Source organism: Carlito syrichta, unplaced genomic scaffold, assembly GCF_000164805.1.
Source record: "Carlito syrichta isolate Samal-C Ts95f unplaced genomic scaffold, Tarsius_syrichta-2.0.1 Scaffold297925, whole genome shotgun sequence".
Lineage (NCBI taxonomy): Eukaryota > Metazoa > Chordata > Mammalia > Primates > Tarsiidae > Carlito > Carlito syrichta.
The window spans coordinates 13,452-22,180 of record NW_007242021.1 but is presented as its reverse complement, the minus strand read 5'-3'; the positions used below and the strand labels follow the sequence as shown (position 1 = coordinate 22,180).

The window sequence follows — 8,729 nt, the reverse complement described above, 5'->3', positions numbered from 1 at the left end:
ATCCACTCACCTCAGCCTCCCAAAGGCGCGGGATTCCAGGCTGAGCCACCGAGCCCGGCGAGGACTGCATTTTTTATTAAAAAACCTTACGTAGTAAGCCTAGAAATCATAGCACAATTTAAAACGTTTTGATAAACTTAGATAAAATATTTGATGCAATCTCAGAAATCACAGTGGAAGAGCCAGAAGGGATTCATTTAGGGCTCGTAAGTACATCTGAAGAAGTGATTCAGTGTTTTTCCACTGTGATTTCTTTTCTTTTCCTTTTTTAAGGTGAGTCTCATTCTGTCATCCTGGTTTGAGTACAGTGCCATGATCACGGCTCACTGCAGCCTCAACCTCCTGGGCTCAGGCAATCCTCCCGCCTTAGCCTCCTGAATAGCTGGATTATAGGTGCATGCCACCATGTCTAGCTAATTTTTTTATCTTTTTGTAGAGATAAAGTCTCACAATGTTACCCAGGCTGGTCTCAAACTCCTGGGATCAAGCAGTCCTCTTGCCTTGGCCTCCCAAGGTTCTGGGATTACAGGTATGAGCTACCGTGCCTGGTGATTTCATGTTTTTAGGCATGAAGAAAACCACCCTGGGAAAACACTTCCGCAGCTTGTAGCAGCATCTTCTAGGCTAACATCACTACGCAGAGACTACACAGGTCCAGGCGCTTAGTTGTGACCCTGCACCTCTGATGTGTGTGACATTCCCTGTCTCTGTCTTCTTCAGGATCCTTATGGTAGATATATTCATTAATTTGTAACAAAAATCATATCTTTAATTTCTTAAAGGGTAGGATGAAAACAGAAGCAATGGAGGTCTGCTAGCTTTTTTATTCTCTTTTGCCGCCCCAATGATCAGTTGTGACCACGGGCCAGAAATCCTGACCCACTGTTGCCTGTGTGCCTGCTACATTCAGTCTTCAGCCTGCCCCACTTGGCCCAGACATGCAGGAATGCACACATGACTTTCTACTCCAAGAAGTAAGCTTACTCTCATCACAGTAAGCTACACCCTCACAGGGGAATTCCAGAAGTACAGATAGGAAATCCAGTATTTTCTAACCTGGCACTTAAGTCTCAGACTTCCTTGACTCTAAATGGCTCTGGTGGTTAGGTGCGGTGGCTCATGCCTGTAATCCCAGCACTTTGGGAGGCCAAGGCGGGAGGATTACTTATGCCCAGAAGTTTGAGACCAGCCTAGACAACATAGCGTGACCATGTCTCTACAAAAAAAAAACTATCAGGGTGTGTGTGTGTAGTCCCAGCAATTCAAGGGGCTGAAGCAGAAGAATCCCCAGAGCCAGAAGGTCATGACTGTGATGAGCCGTGATCATGTCACTGCACTCCAGCCTGGGTGACAGAGTGAGACGCCAACTCAAAAAATAAAAATACATAAATAAATAAATGCCTCTGGCCGTTTCTTCACATTTACTCCCCTTGGCTGAAGTCACTTTTGGTCCATGTAGGCCACTGGCTCTTCTGTCTTTGAACTGAGAAAGTTCTACTCTTCTCTGAACCCCTCACCCCACCTCTCTCTTCCATCGCTTTTCTTACTCCACCCCAGGCAGGATGGAGTTTGCTCTCCAACGTTAACTCTTACAACAACAGGATGCTTCCTGTTTAGGGACTTGATATCTCCTTAGGTTCAGGCAGAGCTTTCTTGGCTGCGTTTGCTCATTTATAGTCTTGTCTGCTTGGTCCTCTGGCTCTCTCTGTCCTTCCTTCTTGTTACTGTTTTCTTCATCCTAAATATCTGAATTCAGCCTCTCTTCCAGCATTGTTGGGGTTCACCTTGACTTTTCTCCTGGTTTTGACATTCCTATCACAAATAAATAATATTATCTATAACTACACTGCACACATGGAATTCTCCCCTTGGCATAAGTGGGTCCAGGCCACACATGGAGAGTGGGCAGGGGGTTGCTTTCAGGTTTAGCTCTCTGCGGTAGTGAAGCTCAGAGGCCAGTGGACAGCCGAGGGCACAATGGGATCCCTGAGCCACACATGTGGTCCACATCTAACCACTGGGCCCTTCCACTTGCTCCCACTGTTTGCAAATGCTGGCAGTTTGTCATTGAATCACAAAAATGTGCATTCAGGAAAGACACTTTGAGGTGGGCATGGCACCTGGCTGTTTATGGGCTGAGGGTCTGGAACTGGATTGCCTAGGTTTGAATCCTGACCCTCACACACTAGGAAAGTTGCTCCATCTCTCTGTGCCTCAGTGTCCTCCTTTATATAATATGGTCAGTGACAGTACCTACTTATAGGGTTCTATGAGGATTAAGCCCTTAAGTATATACATAAAACTTAGACTAGTGCCTGGCATAGAACAAGCACTTGGTGCTTGTCTGAGTTGTCCTCATCATCTAATCCTGTCTCCTCATTCTACTTTCCAAGGAGGGAGGACGAGCTGGCAAGTTCCTACTGCTTGTTAGTGGTAGATCCTGGACTAAGAACTCTGGTCTTCTCTGTAGCAGTTCTTTAAATTCTTGACCTTAGAGCCCTTTTTACTCCCATAAAAAGTTCAGTGACATCAAAGAGCTTTCATATTTGTGGATTATCCCCATTGGTAGGTATCATATTAGAACTGAAAACTCAAAATTAAAATATTGTCAGATTCATTAAAAAATAATAATAAGCCCATACATGTTACCATAAAGGCCATTTTTAATGAAAAATAACTATTTTCCAAAACAAAAGAAAATAAGGTAGCCAAAGGCCATTGCTGTTATATTTTTTTTGCAAATCTCTTTGATGTCTGGCTATTTAACAGACAACAGCTGGATTCTCCTAGCTGTTCCTGCATTCTGTCTGTCGCCGTGTGTTGTTTTGGTTGAAGTATATGAAGAGAATCCAGCTTTGTCATGCCACAAGATTTGTGGCCATTGGATGGCTAAGAAGACTGTGACGTAGAGAAGTTAGGGCCATGATACCTGCATCCCAAGCTTATCTGGGAATTGAGTAAGAGAATGTGAAAGAAGAGAAAAAAGTCTCTGAAGAGTACTTGGCAAAAACTGGCCCTTGCAAATATTGTGGTTTGGGAACAGGCCTAAAGACAAAGGTGAGGTGGAACTGCAGGGAGAGGGGACAGAAATAACTTGTCGGTGAGCGCCATTGACACAGACTTTGAAACTGGCACCCTGAATCCCGAGGGAGGACTTCTGGAGCCTCTGGGAGAGAGCGCTCTTGGTTTCACACCCAGCGCAGTGGGCTGCCACATTGGGATACTCAGCTCGTGTTGCTCAGATCCGTACACACTCAGAGCACCTGGACTCCTTCTCCGCAGCTGATTGCACCAAAGCTCCAACGAGGTAAATCCACCTCTATTCAGCAGTGATAAGTAAAGTACAATTGGCAATTCTTATAACGTAGGGATTGAATTATAGAAAGGCAAAAGAAAAGATAAAACTGTGTACTGTTTGGATTAAGCTTAAATCTACTGCAAGCAATTGCAAAAGCCAAAGTTGGGGGGAAAACAATCTCCGCATACTTCTTGCAAAACCCTTGTGTAATTAACTTCTTTCTTCAGCCTTCCCCACCCATCCTGAAGAAGGGTGATTTTATTTCCTTCTAACTCTCGTCACACATTGTCACTCTGAATTGCCATCTCCAGTTTGGCAGAGCCTCAGGGTCAGTCCAGTATCAGGTCAGTCAGTCCAGTCCCCTGCCTCTAGATGAGTAACTACTCTGAATATATAAGTGAGAGTCAGAGCTGGGCTGGGTGGCTCAGCCTGTAATCCCACACCTTTGGGAGGTTGAGGTGAGTGGATTGCCTGAGCCCACGGGTTCAAGACCCGCCTGGGCAGCGAGACCTCATCTCTACAATAAATAAAAAAAATCAGCTGCGTGGTTGCACATGCCTGTAATTCCGGCTACTGGGAAGGCTGAGGCGGAAGGATCGCCGGAGCCCAGCAGGTGAGGCTGCGGTGGCTGGGAGTGGCCACTGCACTCCAGTCTGGGCAACCGAGTGAGACTCCAACTCAAAAAAAAAAAAAAAAAAAGTGAGAGTCAGTAGGACTGGACTTTAGACATTATCAAGATTTCCCCAACCTCTTTGGGATCAGAACAGTCAGTAGTGGTTTCCCTTGAGGCTACCCATTTTCCCTCATGAGTTTATCTGAGGAGATGGACATTCAGTTAGCGGGGAGGGCGGGTAGGAGTATCCTAGTTGGGCCTACCGGGAAGTCTTCTTTGGTGGACAGGCCTGTGGAGATCCTTAACTGAGGATGAAGAGGGACCCTTTTTGGCAGAGTTCCTGCGCTTTTCATTTCAGCAACTCATCACAATCTCAGTTCTCCTTTCTTAACGCTCTTTGAGGTAACTGAACTGAGCAGGTGGGGCCTCCTCTGTGGCCCCCTATTTCTTCCAAACTGTTAGCCAAAACGTGATGGATCTTGCACAGGGAGGAGCAGGGGTTAGACTGAAAGGCCTTCCAGTGGAAATCGTGTCACTTCATGGTCTGCTGGAGCTACTGAGGCTGCCCCCTTGTGTTTGTGTGTCTAATGCTTGCTGTGTCAACATAGGTTGGCTGCAACCATTGCGTCAGGCCATAATCCCACAATTCAAGGTATGTATCCAGCACCTCCCTGCCTCCAGGCATGCAGGAAAGCCATCTCATCTGAACAGAGAGACAGCATGCTTAGAAAAATGAACCTGTGAGATAGTGTACAGGGATTCGGTGATGGTATTCAGACAGCATTCCTATTGGTTTTCAGTTCAGAATGGATTTTAAATGACAACTATGACTCATGCTTTTAGGTTTTTCATTTCTGGCACTAACAGTAAGCACAAAATCTCACCAGAAAGGACAAATATTAAACATGCCTTTCCCAAAGACAAATCTTTCTCTACGTGACTTCTAAAAATGACAGGAATATCATCATATAAGGTTGTTTAAACCTTTTAAAAATCAAGCTGCTTTGTAATTATAGGAGATTATACTGTTGGAATGAGAGAAGGTAGTTACCAAATGAGTTTTCTGAATATTTGTTTTTTCTTGTATTTTTTTCTTGTAAGTCGTATTCTTACAAAGAATGTGTTGTTCTCTTCTTCTACTCAATTTCTGTTCTGTACTTCTCCTTTTCTTTGTACTCACTTTGTTCTTACCTACTTTTGTAACCCCTTTCTAGCCCATGCAGCTTTCTATTTATGTGTAATTTATATCTTGCTGATTTATACAAAATGTGGGGTTGTATATAATATTATAACATAAATCAGGAGAGTGAATAAAAAAGAGAGATGGGGAAAGCACTGTAGCAGGATTCTGAGATATTTACTATAATTGGGCACTAAATTTGGATATAAGTCTTCTAGAGGCAAAACAGAAAGCACAGTATGTCAGGTTATGGAGGTTTTTGTTAAGTCAGACTCTTCTTAGTGGCTGTCATATTTCCAGTGCCAGATAATTCCATATGTTTCTCAGGAGCGAGGCTTTGTCTACCTCTTTGTCATCCCTGCCCCCATCACACAGAGTGCCATGAGCTCTACATAAAACCCATAGGCAAGATCTCAGACCAACCTAGGGCCTCCATTGGTGAAAGGAAGCAGACTCTTACAGTGTGTTCTCAAAGTTGAGCTTGCTGGAGTTGATCCAAAGACTGACAGAGGCCACTCTGGACTTTCATCCTAGAAACCTGCCCAGGACCAGATCTACCTCTGGTTAAAACAAAAGGGAACTTCATTATCCCATATCTTCAGGAACTGGGAACCTCTTTCTAGGGTGCTGGCAAATAAGAAATGTATGAATTTCCCTTAGGGATGAGAACATGCATTGTGTCTCTCTGAATATCCGTAGCTTCAACAGATACTGACTTGTGGAAGAGAACGTTGAGACTGTCAGGACTAAATGCTTACAGCAAAACCAGGAAGCAGGAGGCTGTGCTATCCAGTGCACTAGTCACCAGCCACATGTGTCTTTTGAGCACTTGAAATGTAGTAAGTCCTAATTGAGATGTGCTGACCGTATAAAATACACACCAATTGCAAACACTTACTGTGAGAAAAAATACCTCAACAGTAATATTTTGATGTAAAATATCTCAACATGTAATATTGGTTACATGCCAAAGTGATATTTTGAATATATTGGGCTGTATAAAATATATTATTAAAATTAATCTGAGTTGTTTCTTTTTACTTTTTAATGTCACCACTAGGAATTTAAAATTAAATATGTGGCTTGCATTATATTCATATTGAACAGCTCTGGTCTAAACATCTAGAATTTAAAAAATATATCTAAGGAGTGAATTTTCACTGTGTTCTCTAACTCCTGTGTTCTCTCTGGTTCTCTTTCAACAGATATGACTCCACGTAGCATGTCAAGGACTACATTAAGCGCCAACTCCTTTATTTTTTCCTCTCCTACGGTTTTCATTTTCTTTTATACTTGCTTACCCAGCCATCTGCAGTACACCAGTTTCAGATATTTTGAGCTGTGTAGCATTTCTGTATGTACAGATGTGTGCTTGGACCTTTCTCTTTCTGAGAAATCTGAAGGAGATGATTCAGAAGATCCGCTTACTACTCAGAACCATTACCACTGACTCGGCCTCCAGGGCGTTGGGTGGTCTCTGGGTGGTTCTTGGAGCCTCCTCTCATCAGTACTCTGTCCCACCGGAACAACCTAACGTGCCATTCCCTGGAGGACAACAACCAAGTGCCGTGGAGGCGGGCGATTGCACTCGACTTCAACTGTCGGGTTTCCTGTAAAATAAAACACATTACTTTATATTTTTAGGGAACAAAAAGTGCTGCTATAGCGTTCAAAATTTTCATTCTGAACACTTTTCCAAAACAAATTACCCCAAAGACACATTTTAAATATCCTGGTCACATCTCTGGGTCTGTAAAATACACCTTTTAGTATGGCATCAGTTAAAATTCAAAGCAAATTTCTTCCAGGTAGAAAAACAATCTGACAGTAGCAATGTAGAATTTGTTCATTCAAACACATCTATTTAAATGAAAAAAAGTCATAACATTCACCTCTGAGCTGCTTGCTAGTAAACCTGCAGCGACTAGTCTTGGCTGGCCCAGTTTGAACATCATTCCTTCAGAAGTGCTGAAAAAGCTGCAAAGTTGAATTAATGGAAATGGGGCTGCCATTCTCCTGGCCTCTTCCTCCCTGGTCCTTCTGGAGCTTCCATCGGGGATGGCCTCTTTCTCTAGGGAAACAGCTTAAGCTTGAGGGGGTATTGCTGAAGAAATCCAGTATCATTCCAGCAGTTGAAAAAGGGAACCCTGGGGGGACAGTAATTGATGAAATTTTGTGCCTGTCTGTGAGTAAGTTGCCATGAATAGGTTGTTTTAACTCATCTTTGCAGACTGCTTATTTGAATTCTCTCTTTAGCACCAAATAGGTTTCATCTTCTTGGGCACAAATTAGAAGAGATCGGTCTAGATGGATTTTTTACATTTAGCTACTGCTTTATCCAAATCCATAAATCTAAAGCTGAATCAACCCTTACTTTCAGTTGTGGGTATTAAAAAGATACATTTCCTAGTAGTAAAGTTTTCAGGGAAACTGACAAGGATTCAATTAAGTTGGTCTTGTGTGCTGATACTTGTTTTGACAAATGTGGGGGTAAGTCAACGACAACCAATCTCAGTGAAAGCACCCATCCTATCACAGTACATGCCCAAGATGAGTGAGCTGGCATTATCCTCTGCTGCTGTCACCACTGGAACAAAGTGTCTGCCAGGGGAGACTTTGGGCTTTTCTCATGGCTGTGTGGGTTGAAGATAGAAGTGTGTGTGTGTATGTGTGTATGTGTGTGTGTGTGTGTGTATGTGTGCGCGTGCACGCGCACACTAAGTGCTAATGATTGTGCATTGAATTCCAAACTCCTTTTGTATAAAATTTCCCTAACAAAGCAAACCTGCTTTGACTTAATTTATTTGTTAAATGTTGTACTTTATGTGTGTTTTGTTTCTGGGGGGAATTAAGGAGAGAGGAGGACAAATTCAGTCGAAGTACTTATTTCGTAAGTATGGCAATTTTGCATTCATCTCCATTTTTTTCATTCAATTTGAGTTTGCTGCCAGTGCCTGCCCAATATAACTGCTTGATCGTAATTTGCAGTCTAATAGAAGGGTCCTTGTAGGGCAGGTTTTGCAAACCTCATCAGGTAATATGCCACAAAATTTTGCTAATATATTTGTCTCTAATTTGGGAAGTGAAAATATTGGTACTTGAGAGGATTGCCAATTAATAATTGTCATGCCACTACTCTCCATTATGTAACCGTATTACTTTGTGTTTGGAAATTGAACAGAGGTTAATAATTTTTTTTGACTTTCGTTAAGATTCGTCATAAAATAGATTGTTTTAGATTCTTTCCAGAGTGATTTTTCCCTGGGTACCTCTTTTCTACTTCTAAAGAACTGCTTGGCCCTTTCATGTTTCAAAGAGAAGCATTCACTTGTAGTGCTGTATTACTTGATCTGTACAAGGGAATGCAAAATTCACTTTACTTTCATTCACAGAGAAAGTTGGCTTTGATGTCTCTTAAAGATAATTCTGCTAGTTGCTGATCAGCCAGTCAGTTCATCTAGCTTCAATCTTTATAGGACCTTGAATCTAATTTTCCTATACTGTGACTAAAAGGTACATTATTGGAATGGATTATATAGTATATATTCCAATGGATCCCTAAATATTTTTTAATATAGTAAGACAGTTATTATATCAGGACCAGTTCTCTGTAGGCTATTTTTTTTTTTTTTTTTTTT

At 42.3% G+C, this 8,729-nt stretch overlaps 1 protein-coding gene across 2 annotated transcripts in view; it reads left to right on the top strand.

The window, feature by feature from the left end:
- The window catches only part of KIF5C (kinesin family member 5C), a 155,694-nt gene extending 148,949 nt beyond the window's left edge, over positions 1–6,745 (top strand). For both annotated transcript variants that reach the window (XM_008054687.1, XM_008054688.2), the window contains one exon: positions 6,297–6,745. The gene's annotated coding sequence lies outside the window, so the exon portion shown is untranslated. The remainder of the gene's footprint in view (positions 1–6,296) is intronic.
- The last annotated feature ends 1,984 nt before the right edge of the window (positions 6,746–8,729 follow it).